Here is a 26,315-nt window from a genome sequence, read left to right on the forward strand (position 1 = left end):
AACACAAGGAGAGAAGGGGAAGCAGTCTATATGAAACAGCAGTGAACCGTAAAAATCAGAATGAGGGTACTGAGCTCTTTGTCAAGTATGTGGGAGCGATGGCAGGTCAAGCAAGAAATTCTATGTACGCACAGGAATTTAAAGCACCCTTGTAGCACGCTTCAATCTTGCAACAGAAGTTAAAGATAGATCCCCTGTCCCTTTTAATACCAGATGAAAGTGAAGCCACGAAAAGCCGAAATCAGGACTCAATAGTCTGAAAGACTATTAAGCAGGTATTCTTTATTGCAGCGCTGGGCGCACAGGGGATCACCCCTCCTCATGTGCATGCCCACACAGGGCTAGTTGTGTAACTTATACAAGCTCTACATACATATTCATTGGTTTTCTGAGAAAATATATGCATATTCATTATTTTCCAAGAACTCATTATCATGTCCAAATGTCCTTTGCACATTCCTGTTGGTGTCTTTGGGTGGTCATCAGAGGTCTCTGGATGAAGGATATACTCTTCCTCACTGTGTCCGCTAGCTAACCCTTGCTTTCACGCAAACCCAGTTCTGAGATCGCAAATATCCTGTCCTTGCGGGACGGCCTGTTCTGGTTTAGTTTTTGCTCTGCAGTTCCTTATCTTTATGGTTCTGTACATCTGCTTCTTCTAAGGTCAAATGTCATCACTGTAAATTTGTTCAGGTGCTTCTTGTCTTGAAGCCTTTCTGACTCCCCCAGAGCAACAAGTTTCAGTCATAACAGTTCTAACTATCGAAAGTCAGAATTCTTGGGTTACTCCACCAATACCTCCCAAGCGCAGAATACGGGTACCAGCTGACCCCCATGTTCTTCCTCCAGACTTACAACGTGGGTTCACACACGAGTCAGAAATCCGCTGCTTTTTGCACTGTGGCAGTGAGACTAAAAACATATCTAGTAAGCTGACTGTCTACATCAGAATACCTTTGGGAAGATTTATCCATTGTCCTACGTGTGCAGGAATTCATTCCTCTATTTTCCTGATGTTTCAAAAACCACAGGGTGACAGACAAGTCGGAACCTCACGGCATGTGGGGCCGTGTAGCCTCTGTAATCAGCTTCCAACTAGTAATAGGGAGTATATATCCACATGTAGTGTTATTGTCATCTGTACTGCAGTAGCACTAAGAGTGCCACAATTGAAATCAAAGATCCATTGTTGGAGACTTAATAGGTATCTATGTATCCGTATTACAAGGGGAAAAAAAGTATTTCAAAGTGTTTCCAACTTAAATGTACAAATAAAGAAAATAGCAGCATCCATTTCACAGAGTCAGAAGAAAAAAGGATGGGAAGATTAAGATTTAAGTGTGCAGTTTGCTACATTTCACCTTAAATGCTCTGACCAGTTCACAGGGAAAGACTAACACACAGCTGGGAACAAAACATCGCTCTCCCCCATCTAGTACTACAGATGCAGAGCAACAGATGATGCTTTCCTGAAGGATATGGAAAGCCCAAAAGAATTATGAGTTAGAGACATTTAAATTCATTTCCTAACTTGCAATCTGCAATATTCTAGTGAGTCGAAATTAAGCAGAACACCTTCTCCCATCCCTCTTTAAATTTATTTTCCACTATAGCCATGAAAAGTAATTTACTGTGATTTCCAGGTATCTGCACAAACTGCACCCTCCCCATAGCACACAACCACTTTATTTCCTTCTCTATTTTTATTTTTTCAGACAATCTTTTAAAACCTACAGCAAGCCAATAAAGAAAAACAGACAGTTCAAAGAAGCAGGGCTTGACTTACGCCAGCCCTAACAAACCCTTACTCCAAGACAATTCCCCTTGGTGGCCACTCAAAAGGGCCACCAGAACGGGAAGCCCACTTGCTGATGGGCTGGTTCAGGGAAGGACTGAGGGAGTTAATGCATTCAGAGCCATGCAGCTGTGATGAAATGCACAGTTAATGTATCTGCTGCTCTCAGACTCATTGCTAGATCTTGCCTAATAATACTCTGTATTTGGAGAGAGTTATTCAGCCAAGAACCTCGACATGCTGCCATCTCACAGATAACAGTTAGCTATAGCTCTCAACATTCCTGCAAGACTACTATTACTCTCTTTTCACAGACAAATTCATTGAGAAGCAATTAAGTGATTTGCCCAGGCACTTCCAGAGGCAGATATGTGTTCAGCTCTTGAGTCAGGAGTTCACCTCACATGGCTTAACCTCACACGTTTTCACCAGCATCCTCACACAGCCACAGCAAGGTGTCAGCATCAGGCCGGTGGATGCTGGAAAACACCACGGCCTCACCCGAGTGGGGTAAAAGCAGACCGCAAGGCTGAATGTAATGAGTATTTAAACCAGATAAACTGCCTTCAGTTCATATCTGTCCACTGAGGTTGGTCACAGACAGGTAACTTCTGTAAAATGACTCATTTCAGTGACTGAGCAGCTCTGAGCAGAGCATCACTGGCGCCGGAGCAGCCGGCTGAGCGGGTCCGTCCCTGTCTCGAGGGGCTGGCATGCCAACTTGTCAGGCTCATTTCTCAGTGCATGGATTGGCAGGAACAGTGATGCCAGCACTAGGTGACCAAGAGAAGAACAGGCTGTAGGAGATCACTACAGTAATCCAGGAAACCAGTTCTCTCCATTACGATCATACGCAGAAGGATGCATAAGTGTTTCCTAGGGGTCATATTTTACCCAGGGAGAATGCGTCCACTGCCTTAGACTTAGTCCATATTCACAAATCACATTTAAATAGCCGACCTTACTGATCACAAGATCTAAAGAGATGAAGAATATTCATTCAATACACAGGAAAAACATCCACAGTTTGCCAAAGACATTTCACACCACACAGGATGGAACCACAATTAACTACTACATTAGTCCCTCCTAAGTGATTTTTCTCATCATTTCAATACATTTTCTCTACTAAATCAATCCAGAGGCTAGAATATTAGGGTTTTTTGATCTGCTTTCAAATACAGAAAGCCGGTGAGACTACAAGTGCTGTATGAATTTATTACTTTAGAAAATACGTAAATTAGCACACTCATATTCATATATACCGTATTTAAATTATTCTCCCTGCCATCTGTGGCAATGACTTTATGATGGCATGTTTTGAACAGGTATATATTTATATGGACTTGCTGCTTAACATTTCAGATCCTTTCTCTACACAGAGCTTTCCTCCTCCTCCTGCCCCAGCAATACCACATTGCTACCGCATGTTTTTGCTCTCAGCATTTATCACTTTTCATGTCCCCTGATGCAAATGAGAGAAGTGGCAAGAATGATGGAGGGTTCACAGGCATTTGTTACTGTCAGAAAAGGCTTATTTTATTGCCACAGGACCCTCCACCACCAAATCCTAGGGATCACAGAGGATGTCAGATCGCTTTACATTGTACCACGTACAATGTCAAACCCGCCTGCACTCAGAATAAAAGATTACGCCAGGCAGGAGCACCGAGAAGCCTCCCAGAAAGTGCCGCTCTGGAGAAATACAAGAAGATTCAGGCACGTACAAAGCATCTGGACATTTCAGGAAAGCCACAATCCTTCACAGGCGATGACAAAGAGATGCCTTCACATGCAAAGAAAAGTTCAATTGGTTTTTAAACAACTGAGAAAGATTTAACTGACTCAGAACACATGAAGTTTGCAGTAAGGTACTCTATTCAAATTTCTTTATAAGTACACAAGTATAAGCATTTTCTGTTTTCTGGGAATAAGACAAGCGTAAATCACGCCAAAAGATTCATTCATTTTCTCATAGTTTACAGTTTATCCCATATTATTTCTTTTCAAAGTTCTTGAAAGTATCACATACTATTTAAAGATGCATAATTCAACAATCCCTCTAGATGTTTAACAGAATGTTGTTTCATTCTTCACTCACAATTAGACTTTATACTTATGACTTTAACCCTCAATTATGAGCAGAGTTTGACTGCGTACCTGAAAGAATTTCAGAGACGTTTTATCTCTTGATGCAGGCCGTGAAAAAAATAATAAATCCATAATTGCTTGTAATTCAAAGAAAACTAAAAATCAGTTTGGGGAAGATGCGAATTGAATTGCAATTCATCTCAATAACGTTAAGGTCGCAAGGAGGAGCGCCATGCACACGTACATCAGTGGCCTTCACCAGGCAGATGGAGGACAGCAGCCGTTCTGTGTATCGCTAGTCCCGAACACGCAGAGACCGAACCTGCCCTGCTCTTTGGGAGGAGGAGGAGGAGGACGACCTGCGGTCTGTCGCTGGGGTGTTTGACTTCACTGCAATCAGGAGCATGTCACGAATCTTACACGTCATGGATAGGTTACATGACTTTAGAAGTTCAATTTTACCCTCATATGGACCCCGTATGAGCTTTACCTAATCTCGCTGCTATTTCCCCCCAAATAGTTATTTGTTAACTATTCTCACACAGCAGGAGGAGCAGCTCCAAGCCCTGGCATCTTGACCAGCTCAGCATTACACACATGCCCAGGCAAATCTGCTCTTAGCATGCAGCTCCTGCAGAAGCCGAAGAGAAAGCAGTAGATCACAAACATCAGAAATTATTTTGGACAAACAAAATGACACTGTGTTAGACAACGCCGGCAAGGCAGCAGGAACCTACATGCTGTATATGATGAAGCTGTTATTTTATGTAAAAACTGAAAAAAAGTACCTGGGTAATATTTTAATTCACCCCACGTTTCCCAGCTCCACAGTGAAGGGAACATTATCCTGCTGTGATCAGCAGGGCCGGTCTCAAAGGGGGTCAGGCATCCAGCTGGCAGAAACTCTGCCAAGCATGAGTATGGTCTTTATGAATCCTAAAAGAAATGTCAGCACCTTCCTCAGTGGACGGTATAACATGATAAAGGGCACCAGCGTGTCTCAGTAAGGAAACTCAAACATGTATGAAAACCTTTCTAGTAGAAGGGGAGGTGGGGAAAAAGATAACAAATTCTTTTGCTGAGAGCAGACACATCCAAGCAATGGCAGTACCTTCGTGCCTCAGCTTCCCAGCTTCGGAGCCGCTTAAGGAAAGGCAAGCGCCACAGCAGCTCTCCAGGGACAAACAGTTATGGCCTCTGAGCCCTGTCTATTACTATTCAAAATTCTTCCATAAGAAACAACTGAATTTTGTGGTCTCTTGAAAGGGTGCAGATTTCACTAGACTGACATTTTGGCCGCCTTTGGATTACATACCAATATCACTATTATCTTGACTACAAGTTGGGAGCTTTCTAATCCGATTCACTCCAGCTTATTGCTTAGGAAATCACCCATTAATGAACTCCCTGCTCTCACGACGCGTGCAGTTGGTTTGAGTTAACACAGCCTAATGGGTAAACAGCTGCAGGCTTCCTATGCAGAGAACACTCCTGAAACCTGACCCAAAAGAGTGCTGGGGCAAAGCAGTAGTAAATATTTAAGATTTTTTCTTATTATTTCCTCTAAAGCACAAAGGAACTCAAATACACACTAGTTAAGTTTTCTTAAATGAGCTTCACCTCAAGCCTCCCCTCAGCCTCAAACCAATATATGAGATTTCTTACAATAAAATCTAAATTAAGTTGTTACCTGCTTGTAGATGCTGTAGCAGCCAATAAAAGTAATGAATTAATATATGTAGTAGCCGCTCATCCCATCACCTCCCAACTGCCGAAATCTTTCTGGAAGCCCTAGAGCACAGAATATCATTTCCCTGATGCCACTGACACAAAATTGTATGCATGGCAAAACTAATTCATCCTGAAGCATGTAGCTTTTCAGGCACGTCAGGGGAATCTTCTTGTATTCATCAAAAAAATCCAACCAAAAAAAACAACTTTAATGCCTGTCTACATTTCTTTTTTCTTTAAAGGTTAAATCCAGAAGAAACTACATATTTTTTCCTCATAGGATATCTGGCCCTGTAATCCATCACATTTTCCTATCAGGAGTTACTCTGAACTAATAAGAAAATATACTGATTTTCACAGGGTAATATTTTTATAAAATTGAAGTTAAAGTGGTCAATGTTTTTAATTAAAGTGCTTATATTTTAAACTCATTTTAATACATTTACTGTTTATAGAACAAACAGCAGAAATACCTAGTTTAAGGTACCAAAGATTCCAGAAGTGCGTGCCATGGCATTGCCTCTGCAATCTCAGCTCCACCATCTTGGGCATCTTTATTTACATGTCTTTAATTACATCAGCAGTTTCCCATGTGCTTCTGCCTCCCTCTGCACATGGGATGAATCCTTTTTACTTAATGAGCATGTATTTAATATTTTGGGTTTGCCTCATTTTTCAATGTGTGTCTGAGGCCTTATCTCCTGCCTACTGTCCAAACATTGCTCTGAATAAAGAATTTTTCATTTCCTTTGGGCTTTTCTCTGCTGTTTGTCACTATCTGAATGCCTCACAACATTAATTAAACTGCCAAGGTAAGGCAGCAGTATTATCTCCATTTTACACATGGGTTACTGAGGCACAGAGAAGTTACAGTCAAAAGTAAAGCCAGCCATAAACTTCACAAAATTATTGTAATTGAAATACAAACTACAAAAGAAAGCATTGCCTTTAAATGAAAGCATTTAATGAAGACCTGAACAAGAACCACAGGTTCTGGGGGAATGAAGCAGAGAGTAAAAGGCCAGTGATTTCAGTCTGAAAAGAGAAAATGGCATTTCCATTTAGCAAACACCTTTCAAAGTTTGACTCTACAGTACCAGCTTGAAAACTCAGGGCTGCGGACTTGCAAGATTATTTTTGTTTGTTTGATTGCAGTTAAGAATAGCCACTCCTGTTGGATGTTCAATGCAGGGCTTCACTACGCAAATGTATTAAAGGAATTTGAAGCGAGCCAGCCCAAAGGCAGTGTTAAGGGATCCAAACGAAAGGTTTCTAAACCCCAGCATTGATAAAGAAGCAAACGTCACTCTCTAAGTTCAGATAACTACAGGATCGATCTCGCATCCCTCTCTCTGTACGCGCCTCCGGAGCAGTGCGAAGAGCTCCGATGCTGTGATGGGATCTCTATTCTTCACTCCATCGTTCAGCTTTTCAATGTTTTTCCTCACCAGAATAAAAAGTCCGACTTAACCTTTGTAGCCGTGGAGCAATTGAGTGACAGAGGTATCATCTGACAGGTCCGTGGCAGACCCCAACGTCACTGACTGGCAAGGTAAAGGCAAATTTACGTGCAAATTGCAAATTTTCTTAAGCTGCTGTCTTCACCCGTTGTGGATGAGAACTACTCAGGATAACCTGTAGGACCTAGAAAAATCAAGACAAATGTGACTGAGGGGTTTCTTTGCATTTTTTCCAGCTATAAACAGCCACTGAGTATTCCTACAAATTACATAAGTCTGTTCCGAACACAATCCTGTTCCTTCTTGATGCGGTGTCTACTCGTATAAAAATTAATTGAAACAAATGAATCTAATAAAAGCCACTCAAATGAGGGTTAAATATGGGTGTCTGACTGTGTTTATGCAAGTAAGAGGTATTTCTGAACGCTCCGATAACTGTGGTCTCCCCTTGACAAGACAGCTATGTGACTTTGCCCAAGTACGTGCCTGGGTTTGATCCTTTACAAATACAGTTTCTCAAGATAATTTTTAGACTTCAAAAGCCATCATTTTCAAAAATAAATGACAAAATATAAAGGCAAATTCCTTAAAATGCTTGCAGAAAGTGATGGTTTAAGGACTCAAATTGTTATGGCATTTCATCCGCAATTTCTCTGAAAATATTTTCCTATTACACATAACCTTCTAATCAGTTCCAGAATCGTCCTCTACTTCCCTTGCTACAAACTGCTGTTAAAAAGGTGCAAGGTACTGTTTACAAGAATACGCCTCAACTAAATCCCTTCACAGCATGTCAAGTGCACTAATATTTTAACAGCTAATGGCAAATTCCACAGCAATACATATATATATTTATTATTTTCAATCATTCAGGCCAGGGAGGTACGAATGAGGGCACTATCATTTAGGGCTGCAATTAATCATCCTGGACATTTCCTTGTCAGTGAACATAAATCAAGAAGCAAGTCTTCCCCTTATCTGAGTGATACGTAACCAGCATTAACACAGCGGCAGATCTAATGCTTCTTGTAACTGATATATATTTTATCTATCTTTGACACCTAAGATGCAGGGCTGTTTCACACGAGTGCCCTCCACCTCTGAATGCATTTTCTGGATGTAGAGCACATCCTTTAAAAATATTAACAGAGTAAAATAACAAGGCTCAAGAAAGACATCGCTGAACACCAAGATCTAAAGTTTCTGGAGTAAAAGAAAAACCTTTATACATCAATACGAGGCACAACAAATACACATTAAAAATAAGATGGGATAAATGCCCGTTTGCAGGACAGCGTCGGGTAATTCCTAAGTCATAAAACAATTGTAAACCAGCCAGCGATTGAGCTCCATGTATGCCTTTGTTAAATAGCCACTGGGTCGGTAAGCGGAACATGCAAGTACAAACTAAGCTAAAAGCACTGCTAAAAAAAAAAGGAAGAAAACATGAAGAACAAGCTCATTATCTAAACCACTTCTGTGACTCCATAGAACATCCCCCTGGTCAGGATATTCCAGTATAACTGGGGACAGGAACCTGGAAGCACAGAAAGCAGAGTGTTTTAAACTCATTTTGTGTGTGACCAAGTTTTTCCAGCCCCTGCGATTCTTAAAGGTGTAGATATCATCTCCTTTTCAAGAATAGATTTCATGGAGACAAATAGCCCAAAGAAAGCCAGGAAGCCAAGTTCAGCCTGAGCCCTGCTCCATCCGAGCTGACAGCATTCACTGCAGGTAGAGCGGGATCCGTCGGTGACCACCGGCGATGAGCGAGCGCCTCCCACGCAGCCGTAACCGCGATAACCACCGCTGCAGCTTCAACCCGCTGCAAAAAGCTCCCACACCACCCTGCTGCTCCCCTCCACTACAGAGACTGGAATCTCTTCAGCCAACACAGCTGTGCCCACCTGGCACTGGGAGGTGAAAGCCCTAAATCGCCCTGGGACAGGAATGAAAGCGTCTTAACCCTGCACCGGAGCCACCCTACATAAATCTTACTGGACTGGTGAACTGAATTCAATTTACCACCTGCAGAGAGACTTGAAATTGTTAAAATACAATGACATGCTTAGTTAAATAAAGCAGAGAAGAATACAGTTACCATATAATTTTTTTTTTTTTTTTAAATAAATTCTCAGCCCTGCCGAGGCCTGGCTCTGGGCTGCAGGGCTCAGGTACCGCTCTGGTTCATGGCAGAGGGAACCATCATCCTCCTGGTATGACACTGCCTGTACGCCACTCTCAGTCACATAAGAAACATGAAATATGAACTACTAAACCTTCAAATCTTCATTCCTTTAAAAGGTTATTTCAAAATGTAGTTCTAAGGGAGCATTTATGATCTTTAACATTTGCTCAGAGCTACCACAAACGCGCTAGAAGACACCTACCCAGCACATCCATGCTCAGCCAGGCTTATGAGACACCTGCATTTGAAGAGATACAAGTCCTACGCAAACAGCCTGTCTGAAATTCATTCAAAAGCTTGAACAACTTAAAAAAATCTTGTTAGATTCTGGAAATAGCTGTCAATGTCATTTTATTTGACAGCTCTTCCATCTCCAGCTAACATCACATGCTTCCGGTATTATTCAAAGCATCTCCTGCCAGCAATAGTAACATTCATCAAAACACAAATTACTTGGGTATTACCGTGATCTACAGCTTGAATCTGGAGCAGGTTTAGGGCTGTTACTAGTATCTAAAAAGCACCCGAGAGAGAAATAACTGTAAGCAGCAGGTGTCTCGAGAAAACTCACACACTTTTGAGTCTTTTGAAGGGCCAAGCTGAACACAGCCCAGCCGATCTGCTCTGAAATGATAAAAACAGTCATGAATACAGCTCATCACCTGAGATAAAACCCAGTTTAATCTGCTCCCAAATTAATGCTCCCAAAGAGAGCATTAATCTTTTGGCATGCAAATATTTGCGATCTCAGCACTTAAATTCTGCCAGTAATGGCTCAGCCTGTAACTTATTTCTTAGCATACTTATTCTCAGACTACAAATTTTATATCCAAAAATCAAACCTAAGCATACTGATTGCAATCTACCACAGAAAACAATAGTAAAATTTCTTATAATCACACAATTCTATTAACTGTATGTAGAGCAGAAAATATATAAGTACAACTGTATTACTGCCAGTACTCTAAGCGTTAAGGTGGAATTTTGCCCATAGGCAATAACAATAAACCCAAGTCTAAGATAATCCCTATGTAAATACTAAGCGTACAACACGTGCTTTCAGCCTTTGATGGAAGCATTCTTCTCCAAAGCACAATTTACATTTAAATTCATATTGTAGGGAAACAAACACTAAAAATAAGTGTCAAGGTTTTCTTCTTCACTGAATTGTTTCTTAATTAAATTGAAGTGGTTTGTCTAGCCATTGCACACTGTCATTGCCTTCCAAAAGTTACAAAAAATTCTTTATTTATGGTATTTAACTATCAGGAAGTGCCACAAATCGCTTTTGTTAGGAAAATAAGAACAGGCTCTTTACAGTTAGTTGCTGGGACACAGAAAATAAAAGGAAAGAAATCCCTACTGACCCGGCAGGTACGAGACAGTTCTGATGACATCCAGAAAAACCTACACGACCACATCATCTATCAACCTCCTGGGCCTCTCCCCACTCCAGAGGGAGCAGGGCGAGCACTCGGGGCTCTCCTCCGCAGGAATGTGGGGGCAGCAACCCCCCCGCCCCGTCACATCTCTCTTAACATCAGCCCTAACACTATCTTTGACCCACAGAGCCCGGCACCCTGGGCACCCTACAGAGGATAACTACGACATTTAATCAATTCCTGGCCACTTAAGTGAAAAAAAAGCTTCTTCAGCAATAGTGTTTCCCAAAAAGGAATACCTTCTAAACAAACCATATAACAAAAGAGTTTGAAGGATGCCGGTGACCGGGGTAAAGCTGGCAGCTGGGGAGAGCAGGGTGCGAAGCGTGCGTGGCTGGGAGGGAGGAGCGGCAGAGATGCTGCTCACCGGCCTCTGCAGGACCAAGCCCTGAGAGGCGAAACACGCACCCCGAGCGTGCCTTACCTCGGAGAGCCGCTCACGGTCCGAGCCAGCGGGTTTCAAAGCGGTTTTGCCAGAGTACGTAGGGAACATGTATCTGTTTGACCCTTTCCTTCGATGGCTGCTGGAACCAAGGATAGGTATTGCCACGGGCTGTTATATGTACACGCTGAACAAATAAGTATTCTGAGCAGTACAGAAAACTGTTCAGTGGTTCCCTAGCAATATTTTCTTTTATTCTGGCAAAAAAAGACATAGTAAAAACAAATTTAAGTGACTATCTTCTTTGCAGTTAATGTAGGAAAACAATTAAGTAATAAGATTTCACTCAGGACCCACACAAAGTCCCTGATGGCTGCACTTGAAAATTGCTCAAGTTAACAAAGCACCTTATATCACAACCCAAATTCCTTCATTACTGCCTCAAGTACCACAAATGAAAAGGAATCAGAGACTGTTTGCACTCACCGAGCTCAGCTGCAGCACCAAGCTATTTCAAAGCCAGATGTGTTAAGATCTCCCAGACTGATCAGGTTCATTTTTAATTCAGAAAAATCTGTTTCTGCACCTGGGTTTTATATCCTATTATGCTTCTAAAAGAACTTAAGACTGCATAGTTTTAGCCAACTTACTCTGCCAAGTGCACGCTGGTATAATTCCACTCCAGCTGACAGCATTACACAGAGAAATTTGACTCATCATATCTCGTTAGAGTTAAACGTGCTGCTAATCTGTGAGATGTTTTGCCTGACCCATCAAATCAGCTGAATACTTTCCCACCCTTTCTTCTTTTTAGCCTGATAACTAATTCGGAGTCACTAATTCTGCTTCATTAAAACCAAAAGTTGATCTGAAAAACAATAGCTGTTAGAGCTTATAATGGATCAAGCATCGCCTCCTCAATGAAGCAGCCAGATGACAGCAGAAGTCAGAATGTCATTTATTTTAAAATTATGACCCCCTTCATATTGATTTATTTTTCAGGTATTTTACACACATCTTTTCCTGGGTTAATATTTGGCCCAAAAGCCTGCGCTCAGCAGCCCGGTGCCACGACAGCGAGCCTCCCCCAGACCCCGCCAAGGGTGGGCAGGTGCTCGGCGGGACAGCTGCCTGGGGAAGGGACACCCCATCTCTCCTCGTGGGGCAGGCTGAGGAGCCGTAGCTCCAGGCTCCTCAGCTGGGAGCCTACAACTCGGTTCAAATTTAACACAGCTTAAAAGCCACCAGAAATTGTTACAACCTCGTTTCCTCGTTCAGGCAGTGGTGCCGATCCACCCGCTCTAGTCCAAAAGCGCAAAGTTATCATCCCAAAACTTCCAGTTCTCAAGAAAGAAAAGGAATAATAATGACAGATTTCAAGGAAACTCAGACTCAGTGAAGTACTAAATACAACTCCTAATTTAAGCAGCATAAAGGCAAGAGGAATAAAAAGACATTGCCTTTTCTTGACACAAGCACAAACTTCCCCCATAACCAAAAAGGCAATAGCTGGGTGAAGGATTTTAATTTTCCCTTAGAGTCACTAATAAAGCTTTAATTCAGGAGACATCTGCATTTTCAGACCAAATTCCAGCTTAACAAATTTTTACCAAATTATTAAACCCCTGGTATGTGTACATATATATATATATAACAACATCAAGGAAGAAGAAAAGTTTAGCACCTCTTTGCTTCCTCTTCACTAAAGAATGAGCTACAACCATAGAGTTGCTAACAGGGTGATAAAATCGGTTAGACCTCAAGCTATAATAAAGGAAAATTTAATGGGTAGCTAAATTAAATATTGTCATTCAGGTTGGAGCAGGTAAAATTCCTCTCTGGTACTTGGGTAGCTGGCGGTACAATCTCAGAGCCCTTCGCAATTACCTTTGGAAACTCTCGAAGACTGGTGAAGGTCCTCGGTGACAGGGAAAAGGCAAACAGAGTCCTGATTCAGAAAGGAAAATGGGAGCAAGAGGCAGGAAGCTATATATTAGCCAGCTCTACCTCCACCCCTGGAAACAGCTGGGAACGATCAGCTAGTGAGCAAAAACAAGGAGATGCATAACACCTGACATAGTTTTGTCCACAGCAAATCACATCAAGCCCATCTAGTTTCCTTCTGCAGGAAGATAATGGGATCAGTGGATAGTGCAGCCTTAGGTAAGGCAAGGATTTTTGACCCTGTCCCATATGATGTTGTCACGGGCCAGTGGTAGAAACCCATGTCTTCAGGATGCTGAACTGCTTGCATAACCCGCTGGGAAACTTGAAGAGCAATTACGGACGGCTCACTGCCAAACCACACACGTGTATCAAGGGAAGCCCACAGGGGTTTGCCCAGTTTCCAGCACAACTCAAAATTTTCACTAATGATTTGGGTGATGGACTAGAGAGGACGCTGATTAAACCTCCCGATGGCAGCAAGCTCAGAGTGACAACAAATAACGTGGGAAGACAAGAGCAGAATTCAAAATGACCTTACCAAACTTGAAAAACAGCCTGGAGGGGAAGGAAAAAAATATTCCCTAGCACCCAAAGGGATACAAATCAATCAAAACGAGTGCAGAATTGTGCGCTTCGGGCTCATACGGGACAGCATCCCCGTGCTTGCCAGAGCAACCCCGAAGAGCTGGTCACGCATCTGCTGACTTTGATAACCCTGAAGCTGTCACTGGTAGTGCTCGTCTTTCCAGACGGACTTGTTCCCCGTGTGACATACCAGAGGTCGTGCACGAGCCTGAAACGGCCGAAATTTTCCCAGTTTCCTCCTCCGTCACAAAAGCCGTTGGTTAAAATCGCTTCTACCTCACAGGAAATAAACTGTGCAGCCGCTGCCATTAGCGTTAATGCAATCTTGATTACCAAGCCCTGCCCTGTGGGACGCCTGCTGTTTCTCAATATTTCTGTCTCGTAATGCCATCCCAGGAAAAGTTTGCCTTAATAAACCCTTACTATGACAGTTAAGAATAAGAAATCGTACATCTCGTCTCCCTCAGCCTCACACATGCATTGATTATAACCTAATGAAGTTTATAAATATCAAGCGATGTGCTTAGAAATACCGACTAGGAAAACTCTCAGGAGTAATGATAAATCATGCCTCTAACGTCCTCATTTGTTTGCAAAAAAAGAAATTATGCTATTAGTTGGGTAGCTCAATCCTGATCAATCAAAGCTTCAATAACAAAATCTGAAACTTTTAAAGGCAATGAAATTCTCTACTTTTTAACAGTTATGCTGGTAAAACCGAGCTTCACCTTAGGAGAGAAATGATTAATAAAAGAGCGATGTTCCGTATTTTTTCCACAGCTACTTGCCAAATCATTTCTCCAACCTTTAATCCCTGTGTCACAAGGCTAAGAAATAGAATTGCTCTTTAATTAAATCTGTATTAGGAAGGGAAGACCTGCTTTCAAATTAAAACTGGTGTATACACGGGTAACGAAGATGTGTATCCTGAAGCAGATGTACAGATGGATCGCGGTTTGCTTGAGCAGGCTCGTAGACTTTTGCTGGCAACACGAAGCCTTTCCATTTCGGGTGGCATTGCAATAAAAAGAGCTAAGCATGAGGAAGTACCACCATTGCATCAAGCCAAGGGAACGCTAACCTCAGCAACCGCTGCCCCTCAGCCTATTTTGCCTGTGAGCCTTGTGCCACAGGACCCGTAGGGTATCACCTGGAGCCTCTGCCAGGAGGTGCTGCTCCATAGCAGGGCTGCAGAAACAGAAATCCGAGAAACGCGGCCAGGTGTTCCTGGGAATGAGTGGAAAGGAAGGAAGTTTTGCGAAGGATAAACAGTGATTTGAGCGTGATGGAACAGTGGCACAGGCTGCCCAGAGAGGCTGTGGGGTCCCTTCCCTGGAGACATTCACCCCCCGCCTGGACGCGGCCCTGTGCCCCTGCTCTGGGGGTGCCTGCTCCAGCAGGGGTGGGACGGGGTGAGCTCCAGAGGGCCCTTCCAGGCCCCGCCAGTCTGGGATTCTGTGATTTCTTAAGTGCTAGAAAAGGAGGCTTTGGAAGCCATGTACCTGGAAAAATATGAGAATAATAGAGGTGTGTTCAGAGTCAGGGAGGAGATAATAACATCCTTACTTAAAATGTTTAAAGTTAAATTAGAAAGAGTAATAGCAAATGTATTTTACACTAAGAGTGGAAAAAACATGGATTATTGAGGACTGCATAACTAATGATGCATTTGTATGATTTGTGATTTTCTAATATTAGTTTTATAAGATCTTTCGGTTAGAGACGTTGGTACTGCATCAATCTGATTATCTCTAACACCGATAATAGCCAACAGGATATTCGGAGCGGGAGGGGAAATCCTTTAAAAAAGAAAGAAATATAGTTTGGGGTGGTACGAGTTTAATCTTTGCTATTAAGCCAAAAAGGAATCACAGGGGTGAGCGGTATCCCAGGGAATACGAGCAGGGCTGGCTGACTCCCTTCTCTCTCTCTCTGCCACTTCTCAGCTGAGCTGGTCTCGCTCAGGACCCAGGACCCGCACCCAGCACCCCTCCCTGTGGCTGAGGGTGCCCTGCGTACCGGGAGCGATGGAGCCTTCTCAAGTCCCTCTTTCCTCCGCTGGGTCCCATTTTCCCAGACAACCTGAATACACGTGCTTTCGGCGTTTGGCTGGGGAGGGAAAAGGGCAAGAGCAGGCACCGTCCCGCCCCAGACCACTAAACAGAGGATGACTCCAGCCAGCGCTTCATGTGAGAGCGAGGTCCACCTTCCGCTGAAGGCACCTACCTGTGCGAGCCATAACGCCGGCGTCACAAGGAGGTGGGGGAAGGCTGGCTGCCGGCGCACACATGTGGAGTAATTCAGGTCACACAAATAAAGGTCCTGAGCAATAGAGTCTTTAAAGAATACTAGAATAGCACCTACATTTTTCCTCCTCTAAGTAGGACAAAGATGATGGTAGGATTTTCCCTCCCACTTTGGCGTTACCTCAGTGCCAGGAATTTTCATTGACGATCACTTGGCCAACGTCGCAGCAGCAGGGTCTCGGGAGCTTTCTCCAGTGCTTTTTCTGAAACCGTCTCCTGCTGTACTCATCATGATCAATTGTATATCGCTTCCCCATGAGTAATAAAGCAATTCACTTCAGCCAGGCTTCCAAATTATATGGGAATCATGTTTATAACAAGTTTCTATTATTTGCATGCTTTTATTAGAACAAGAATATCACCAATGAAGAACACAGTGTTCCTTTAAAATCCTGCTTTCAGAGCAGCAAACTTTGAAGGCAATCTCTGAAATATGTAATTTACAAAATTACTGTAATTGAGGTAACTGTTATATTGAGAGGTGTGTGAGTTCAGAAGCTTCCTATATAATGCATTTCTGTTTTAAAAATGCTATTTTCTCTCAAATAATGGAGTATACCTAATAACCCATCTTTCACCAATAACCCAAGTCAAGCAAGTGGCAAGGCCAAGTTACAGAACTTGCTGAACTTGTCATTTTCTCATTTGTCAAGTAGACAGATGAAATAATTCAAATTAAATAAAAATTAGACCAAACCTTTATGCAGTCACCAACCTCTTCCGAGGTGTGAAGTTTCACTTGCCTCGGAGTAAAATGTTGTGTTTCAGCTATCTGAAAGACCAAAGAAGTGCTACAGATGGGCAGAGATTTTCTGTGGTCAGGTGATACAAATTTATTTCTTATAAGCAGGAAGCTCAGTACTCTTTCTATTATGCCTCAGGAGCGTGGGAAGACCAAAGAGACTTCAGTTGCTACTACATTACTCTTAAATGGTTAAGATTTAAGAAATGTTAGTATGTGTCAGTAAAGAAGTGGCCACCATTGTAATAAAAACTGTACCAGGCACGTAGCATAGGCACATAACAAACATTTTGATTCCGTTTTATTGGAAACTGTAGTCATACCTTTAAAACATTTAGTGAACTGGCATATTTCTACTGTCAGCGCTGTCTTAAAGAATGTTCAAAAACCTCTGCTGTTTGAAATGGCTGTTGTTCATCGACTTCCATAAAATAATTGGCACTATAATTTTATACCTGTCAAAAATCCAATATACAGCATTGACTAATTGCTGTTTTGTGTGCTCAGAAAGGTATAAAATCAATTTAACCACTCTGGAAATCAACAAATTCTTTTGTGAAGCTGCAGAACAGTAAACATAATTATATTTACTACCGCCAGTCTTCATTTTTAGTCTTTGGCGGGGGGAGAAAATTTGCTTATATCATATATAATCTTATAACAATTCTGAGACCAATCTTGTAAAGTGCTTAAACCACGCTTACATTGCCAAGAGCCCTCGAAGCCTATTAGCTTCTACATGAATTTATGTTTTGCATGACTTCTGAAATGATGCAACCCCTCACCCCGCTGAATCCCCAGTGATTTGCATTTTCCTGTCCTGGTCTTCATACTGTACATCTAAAACAAAGAACTTCAAAAAACTGTAAGCTTTTTAGGATTTGTATGTTTGAGTATGTGGCAAGGTGCTGTACTGGGTTCGCGTGGCCAGGTTTTGGTAGCGGGGGGCTACGGGGGTGGCTTCTGTGAGAAGCTGCCAGAACCTTCCCTGATGGCCAACAGAGCCAACGCCGGCTGTCTCCAAGATGAACCCACCGCTGGCCAAGGCCGAGCACGTCAGCCATGGTGGTAGCACCTCTGGGAGAACACATTTAAGAAGGAGAGGGAACCTGGCACAGCTGCAGTGGAAGAGGGGAGTGAGAATATGTGAGAGGAACAGCCCTGCAGGCACCAAGGTCAGTGAAGGAGGAGGAGATGCTGCAGGGACAGGAGCAGAGGTTCCCCTGAAGCCCATGGTGAAGACCATGGGGAGGCCGGCTGTGCCCCTGCAGCCCAGGGAGGTTAGCAGAGAGCAGATATCCACCTGCAGCCCAGGAAGGACCCCACGCTGGAGCAGGTGGGTGCCCAAAGGAGGCTGTGACCCCGTGGGAAGCCCATGCTGCAGCAGGCTCCTGGCAGGAGCTGTGGACCCCTGGAGAGAAGATCCCATGCTGGAGCAGATTTGCTGGCAGGACTTGTGACCCCATGGGGGACCCACGCCAGAGCAGCCTGTTCCTGAAGGGCTGCACCCCATGGAAGGGACCCACGCTGGGGCAGTTTGTGAAGAATTTTGACCTGTGGGAAGGACTCACTTTGGAGAAGTTCATGGAGGACTGTCTGCTGTCGGAGGGACCTCACGCTGGAGCAGAGGAAGAGTATGAGGAGTCCTCCCCCTGAGGAGGAAGGAGTGGCAGACACAACGTGATGAGCTGGCCCCAAGCCCCATTCCCCATCCCCCTGCGCCGCTGGCGGGGAGGAGGTGGAGAAATGGGGAGCGGAGTTGAGCCTGAGAAGAAGGGAGGGGTGGGGGAAGGTGGTTTTAAAATTTGGTTTTATTTCTCATTATCCTACTCTGATTTGATCGGTAACAAATTAAACTAATTTCCCCAAGTTGAGCCTGTTTTGCCTGTGACAGTAACTGCTGAGTGATCTCTCCTTGCCCTTATCTCGACCCACGAGCTTTCCATTATATTTTCTCTCCCCTGTCCTGCTGAGGAGGGGAGTGATGGAGCGGCTTTGGTGGGCACCCAGCATCCAGCCAGGGTCAACCCAGCGTAGGCACATACAAAGTGTGTGATTTGACAGACTATTGAAAGAGATGCAAAAAACACTGGGAAATACTCCATATTTTGTGTGCCTCACATTAAACAGCCTCATTCAGTCTCATCAGTTGGCATGTACAGAGCATGAAATAACGTTATTTTCTTCTTCCTGTGCCTCCTGTTACTATGCTCTAACACTGCTCCCACTGAAAGAAGTAACAAAACTTCTCCTCTGGAAACATTTTCCATTAATGCCACTTTTATTCGAGCCTGGAAAGAAAAGAATGAAGCTTGAAGTGCTACCATCAAATTTCATGTCTCTGTATTTCAAATAACAATGCATCTGCCCTAATTTTACAACATATTTGGACAGAATGTTTTCTTCTGTGAAAATAACATTTCCAGTGCTACTGACTGTGGGATTTATTGGCAATTAAAACATATTCTTGTAGATGCAAGAAGTAAGGGCGAAGGAAAAATAGTTACAGACCGAAATAAAAATGTTGTTAGCAACAGGTAAAAAGAGGAAGGATGCCATTCGCTGCAGAAAGCTGTTGCACTGAGCAGCTGTGCAAGCACAGATTTCCACGGCTTGCAATAATAGTTTTGCAATAAAAGAAACAAACAAGGGTGCTAATGGTCTGGTAGCTGAGGAAAATAAATGTTATGTACATTCTTAAATACGTTTCTGTTTCTAATATATCAGTAAGGTACCACGTGTCCAGCATATGTTAGAGTCAGCATCAGTCACAGAATCACAGAATGGTTTGGGTTGGAAGGGAGCTCTAGAGGCCACTAGCCCAACCCCCCTGCAGTGAGCAGGGACATCCCCAACTAGATCAGGTTGCTCAGAGCCCCGTCCAGCCTGACCTGGAACGTCTGTAGGGATGGGGCATCTACAGCCTCTCTGTGCAACCTGGGCCAGGGTTTCACCACCCTCATAGCAAAAAATTTTTCCTTATATCCAGCCTAAATCTGCCCTCCTTTAGTTTAAACCATTACCCCTGTCCTGTCACAACAGGCCTTGCTAAGGAGGTTGTCCCCATCCTTCCTATAGTCCCCTTTAAGCACTGGGAGGCCGCAATAAGGTCTCCCCGCAGCCTTCCCTTCCCCAGGCTGAACAACCCCAGCTCTCCCAGCCCGGCCTCGCAGCAGAGGGGCTCCAGCCCCCGGAGCATTTCTGTGCCCCCTCTGGCCCCGCTCCAACAGCCCCGTGTCTGTCCCGTGCTGAGGAGCCCCGAGCTGGAGGCGGCGCTGCAGGGGGGTCTCCCCAGAGCAGAGGGGCAGCACCCCCTCCCTCGCCCTGCTGCCCGCGCTGCTGGGGATGCCGCCCAGGGCACGGCTGGCTTCTGGGCTGCGAGCGCACATTGTTGGCTCATGCCCAGCTTTTCATCCCCCAGCACCCCCGAGTCCTTCTCTGCAGGGCTGCTCTCAGTCCCTCCATCCCCCAGCCCGTGCTGGTACCGGGGGTTGCCCTGACCCAGGGGCAGGACCTTGCACTTGGCCTTGCTGAGCCTCATAAGGTTCTCCCAGGCCCACCCCTCCAGCTTGTCCAGGTCTCTCTGGGTGACATCCCGTCCTTCTGGCATGTCAGCTGCCCCGCTCAGCTTGGTGTCATCTGCAAACTGGCCGAGGGGGCACTCGATCCCACTGTCTGCCATTGATGAAGACACTAAACAGCACTGGTCCCAGTACAGACCCCTGAGGGACACCCCTTGTCACTGGTCTCCATCTGGACATCGAGCCATTGACCTCTGGATGCGACCAGCCAGCCAGTTCCTTATCCACCAAACAGTCCACCCATCTAAAAGGAAATAAGCCAGAGGCCTGCTGGCGCCTGCAACATCCCGGAGGCAGGGGCTGCGGGAGGAGGGATGCGGCGCTCGGCCATCGCAAGGCTCGTGCGCGCAGCCCGGCTGCTGAGCTGCAGCTGCTGTGCAAAGGAAGCTTACCTCTAGCAGGGTTGTCAGATTTCATACAATAAGAAGCCCTTGCCACTTCGCTACCCAGTGCTGTGTATTTTTTAATATAAAGAAAGCATTTTACTGAAATGAGCTTGAATTGCAAGGGCATAAACATACCCTGATAATTAAGGCCAAATGATGCAACATATAACTGCTTTTGCCGAGACGTAACAGCCAGCTCCATCAGTGGTCTCACTTTCTGAGAGACATTACCTGTTCCAGAGCGATTGGACTTTAAGTAAAAACCCACATCCTTTTCTACTCTTTGATACAACACAAAGTAATCTCTTCTCTTTGTATTTGCTGTCTTAATACATTTAAGCAATTAATCCATAACGTGACAGAGGCAGCACAAAAAGAGACTTACAGCTTAGTTTTAATAAGCGTTAATACATTTATGCTGGTTTTGGCAGACCAGCCTTCTACTAGTACTTGGCTTCCCAGATTACATCCATGAAAATTAACGATCTGTCACCAGACTTGCCTATGTTCTAATGAAGTAGTTAGTCAAGTACGAGTAAAGTCAGGTGTAAGAAGCTGCCTCTTCCCATTTGCAATAAAGCCTTTCTCCCTATTTTGCTTACAAATTGAATTAGTTGAGAGTAAAAATTTAATTACTGTCAGGCACCATCTTCGTATTTGTGATCAAATAAGCGTGTCTCTGTGAGCTTTGTAGTCCCTTGCTCTACTGAAATGGGAGAGAAGTAAGATAAACCTAGCTGACTATCAGAATAGATTTATAATTATTGTTTTCTCCAAGGAAAAAATTATTGGGGAAAAGGAGTTTTTTTTCTTTAATTTAAATAAAAAAGATTATTTTAGCAGTCTGATAGCAGCATTGCCATTTCACGTCTAAACTGGAGGGACACAATTACATCTAGCTAATACATTGTGCTTGAGCCAAACAGAGGGACAAAGATTTAATAACAGAGGTCACCTTTGTGCAGAGGTCCGCGCTCCTAAGGATGTACCGCAGGAGAGCACGGGAGGACGCAAGGCAGGCAACCTGCTGCCTAGCACAGGCGTCGTGCAACACCTACAGCAGCCGGACAGCAAGAAGACAGGGTGAAAGCACATCAAACAAAGCAAATCTCAGCTGTGTCACCACAAATTTGTCTTACCTACTGCTAATCCACTCCAGTCCAAATCTGATTTGGTTTTAGGATTTATTCTACGACAGCTTTTCTCTCACTGGCTATTTCTGTCTGTTACAAGACTTGCACCCTTTCTTTCCCCGCCCCGGGTTAGGGCTGCCTTGCTGACACCCTTCCAGTGGCCACATTAGAGCTCCTGGCCCTGAAACCGCAGCAGCTCCGTGTGATGCGAGCACGGAGAGGGGACACCGCCTGTGAGAAGGGCTTGCATTTTCCAAGCGCAAAATATAAATGGAGATATTTGAATTACGCAGGAAAAGACTGAGTCTTGCTGAGGGACTGAGGGAAGTGTGTTGGAATTAGACCTAACCACGGGCTAATATACATGTTTCAGAGTCAGAGATGTTTACAGTATAATTCATGCCTCAGGAGGTTTTCTGGGACATGCTAAAGTGCAGGAGAAGAGGGTTCTTCGGAGCATCTCTGCTCGGGGCTAACGCATTCAGTAGCTGCTCTGAGGCAGAAATCATGCGGCCAGCCTGTCATGTGCACCGTGCCACCGAGCCGCTGAGGACCCTTGCTGCCTCTACACTGGCAGTGTCCTAGCTCTTCGTTATTTTTGGGTCAAAGCCAAAAAAAAGGTCCCCGAGGATCAAGAATAGCATCATGAAAGAGAATAACGTGCACAGGGACTGCGCTGGGAAAAAAAGATAGAAAAATAGGTCTGGAAAGGGTCTGAGGAGGTCATCCTGCCCACGATGGCCTTGCTCGGTTCATGTCAACTGGCAAGAAGTGCCAGCAATTAAGAGCTTGGCTTCCCCAGGAAGCACAATCCGCCCTCCTCTTGCAGAGTGACGTCAGCTGCGTTACATACCGTCACTGTTGAATTCACCCCACCTACTGCAAGGGAACACAACTAAAAAGACCGGGAACTAAAAGAAAATGAAGTATTTGCTGTCTAAACACAGTACTCAAGAGAAAGCTGCTAAAAATGTATTCTTATTTGATCACAGAAATATAAATGCTCAAAACGTCTCAATAGCTTTAACACAATCACATACGACGCTAAAATAGTCACACTCCAGTATAACACGCGTTGTATCCGAAAGGCAGAATAACCTGAATATACTCCACTTATTGTACTTGAAAATAGATTATACTTTTCTTCGTAACGAAGGGAGCATTTTGGTTCTCTTTTGTACCATTTTCCTAGCACTCTCACTTCAAAAAAAGGTGTACAAGCAAGTCTAAAACCTTTGATTTCTTGCTCTAAAATCCTGTGAAAATATTTTCCTTAACTCTGGTTTTCAGCAATATCCCTTAAACAGTCCCTGAAATCTCAGTCAGGACTTGTTTCCCATGCTATGAGGATATATATGTAGCATAAATATATCCACGCCTTGAAGACCTCGTAATTTCAACAGATATGACTATCTATTATTAATGTCCCTGCAACTGAAATCAGAACTGTGTTGAACTGTGCCAGAGCTAATAACAGCACTTCGCTGACAGACAGCATCCACAGATCGGCTAATCACATAAACACTTAGCTTCCTGATTGTTTATGGGCGATAACACTCCTGTGTACACATAAAAATTGTCGCATATTAACCCCGATTCAAGGCGTTTTCTTACAAAAGTTCAGAATAAGTCTAAGGGAAATGCCAAGCTAAATTAACGCGTTGCCTGAGCACAAAGAGCTACGGAGATGCCTTTCCCCTGCAGAAAGAGAGATGCCACAGGTCGCTGCAGGGTTTGCATCCCCTCCCACTGGTCCTGGTGGGGATGGGGATGTGCTGGGGACCTTCCCCCCCGAGGGGTGCCACCCTCACGTAAAAGCATGGCATCCCTCAAGCCTCCATGGCCATGCTAATACCAGCCCAAGTATGGTGATAAACGCTACCCATTCAGCTCATTGTGTTTTCATAATCAATCTTTCAGCTTATAATAGGGCAGAACATCTTCATGGCCCATGCACAGCTTTCAGGAAAAGCAGGGAAAAATAAAAGGGATATTGCACTACAGTCCTGATAATTGATATTGATATTGCGGCTACAACGCATTGATTAACGCGGGGTTTCTGCCTCCTGTTGCCGCCGGCAGGAGCTCGCCGACCCCCCGCAGCGTGGGCACAGCCGCAGGCAGGACTCGTGCAGTGTCCCATAGGTTGCCCATGAAACGGTGGCCAGGGATGGCGACCACGCTCGGGGAGAAGGGCTGTGTGCCAGCAAGCGAAGTCACAGGGGCCGGCGAGGAGGGTGTCCTGCAGGCCACGGACCTCTTCCAGCAACAGGAGGAAAGGTGGCCTGATGGGAAGCACAGGTACGCTCCATGTTTTGGAAGCAAAACCTGCAGGACCCACAGAGACCCCACCACATCCCACTCCCGCAACTTCCCAGCTCCCATTACAGATGGACTTCCCTTGAATGATTGGGCTATGGTCCACTGAGTTCAAAATCTAAAGCATTTCTCTCTACCTGACTTCTCCCAGTCAGATCATACATCAAACAAATCCTCAGGGACAATCCAAACCCCATCAGCCTCCAAGAAGCCTTTTTTTCATCTGTAACAGCAAGACATTTCTGAAAGCTGGAAAAACAGTTATGCACTTCTCTGCACTTTTCCTCGCGCTGGTGTGATAGCTATCATTATGTTAATGATTTCTTTCTCTTCCCCCCCCCCAACCGCCCCCCCAGTACTGACATGTTTAGCATTTCTCAAATCCTCTCTGCAGCAGTAGGCGCCGTTTCAGATGGCAGAACTGAACTAACATACAACAGAGGAGACTTGGCGCATTCTCTTCTGAAGCCTGTCATTTTACTTCCTTGCTGTCTTTATTATTTGTACTGGAAATGAAAAGTCTGGGCTGAGATTTGTGGGTTCTTCCCACCAACGGTAACCCAGACATTCACCATCCATGCGTCTTGATAATTAAAATACATAGCAAATATTGGCTTCCCCCCTACCAGGCCATTGGAGGTCATGTGCAAAGAGACTTAGGCTGCTGGGGCAGTTTCTTTTTCCACAAATCCTGCGTATTTTCAATACTTTGCTAAAATGTGTTAATAAATGGCCCTTTCGTTCCTCATCTCACCTGTCTACTCACCTCTTGATAACTCCCAAGAAGCACCTAATGACTTTGATGGGCAGCTGGATGCAGAGCAGCAACAGAGCCCCAAAGCTTTTCCTCCGAGCTCTACGGTGAGCCCAACACTAAGCTTCGAGGCAGTAAAATTCAAAACATCCTCTTTACTTGTTGGCTGCAGCCTGGACAATCCTGTTTCCATTTATGTCTGTGATAATCAGCTCACCTGCATAGAGAAAATCGAGGACAGTTGAGTGCAGCAGAATAAGCAGATATGAAAAGTCCTGCTCCATCCTCACGGCTTAGCACCTGCCCCGGAGCTTTCCTTATGGAGCTTTCCATGCTCTGAATTAGTAATTTCCCTGTGGACCTTTTTCTATGGCACTGATCATAACGTTTTCTCAGTGTTTCATTTGCCAGTACTACATTTATTTGCACAACCACCCTGTGGGGTAAGGTTATATTATTGTGCCCGCCAAAGCCCAGAATAAAAGGTCAAAAATACCCCCAAAGTTGGGTGATGAGTCTGAGGTTTTATAACGTGTAATTTTTCAGAGTACTTATCATTTTGGAGTACGCCACAGGCAGAGTGCAGCATGCAGGATTTTTAACTGAAGCTGTTGTGTGCTGGAGAGGACCGAGGTAAATGAGTACCTGTTGCACAGACTCTCAGCATCGGGATGTTTTTCGTTAGAGTAATAGTAAAAACTACAGAGAACAATTCAAAATCAGCTTCTATTTCACCAATTCCTGGGGGAAAAAAACCAGTCCGAAACCATCTGTTTTCTAAAAACACCTCTCTGACCTTGAACAAACATCAGTTAATCCCGACAGGACAGCAAACACTCGGTGTTTACACAGCAGCAGAAGTGAAGCAGTAGGAAAAATGGGATTTTTAATATTCTCCTCTACCTCCAGGAGCAAAAAGCACAGCAGTGTATTTTTCAAAACTGCTTCTTCGTGAATATGCACGAAACACGTATAGCAGTGTGGAACGAGCTCTTCTTTCAACAGGTAGCTCAGTTTTCACACACAAAAGAAAAAAAACAGCTTTTTTTTTATTTTTTAAATAGCCATAGCGCATGTCGTTGCCTTTAAATTCAGGCAGAGTATTTCACCAAATACTAGACTTTGAAATCCTTAAATTCAGATATCCCTGTCAAAGATAATAGCTCCCTCAAAGCCAAACAGCGATCCAGTAGACCAAAAAGTAAACCAGATCTAAAAGATAGGGCTAGATAATAATATAAAGTACACAGCTTCAGAAGTGGAATATTTTTTCCCCAGAATCTTCATCGTCAGGTCTCGCATGCCTGCATCCCTCTCTCAGTCCCCTGGCCCTGGCTCTCTCGCCCACTCGGGAGGAATGGTAGCCCAAACCAAAGCAATGGGAGGGAGAGGAGCCAGCTCAGCTCGCCATGCCGCGAATCTCGGTGTGCCATTCAGGAATTCGCAGGTCAGATGGCGTCATTTGTTTGTAGG

At 44.3% G+C, this 26,315-nt stretch overlaps 1 long non-coding RNA gene across 1 annotated transcript in view; it reads right to left on the reverse strand.

Annotated features, from left to right (window-relative positions):
• LOC135313785 (uncharacterized) overlaps positions 1 to 25,571 on the reverse strand; it is a 44,684-nt gene extending 19,113 nt beyond the window's left edge. Inside the window, exons 1-2 of the long non-coding RNA XR_010373278.1 lie at positions 25,488 to 25,571; positions 24,855 to 25,059 (exon numbers count right to left, since the gene is read on the reverse strand). This is a non-coding gene — a long non-coding RNA (uncharacterized LOC135313785). The remainder of the gene's footprint in view (positions 1 to 24,854; positions 25,060 to 25,487) is intronic.
• Positions 25,572 to 26,315: the final 744 nt, after the last annotated feature.

The sequence above is a fragment of the Phalacrocorax carbo genome, chromosome 6 (genome assembly GCF_963921805.1).
Source record: "Phalacrocorax carbo chromosome 6, bPhaCar2.1, whole genome shotgun sequence".
Lineage (NCBI taxonomy): Eukaryota > Metazoa > Chordata > Aves > Suliformes > Phalacrocoracidae > Phalacrocorax > Phalacrocorax carbo.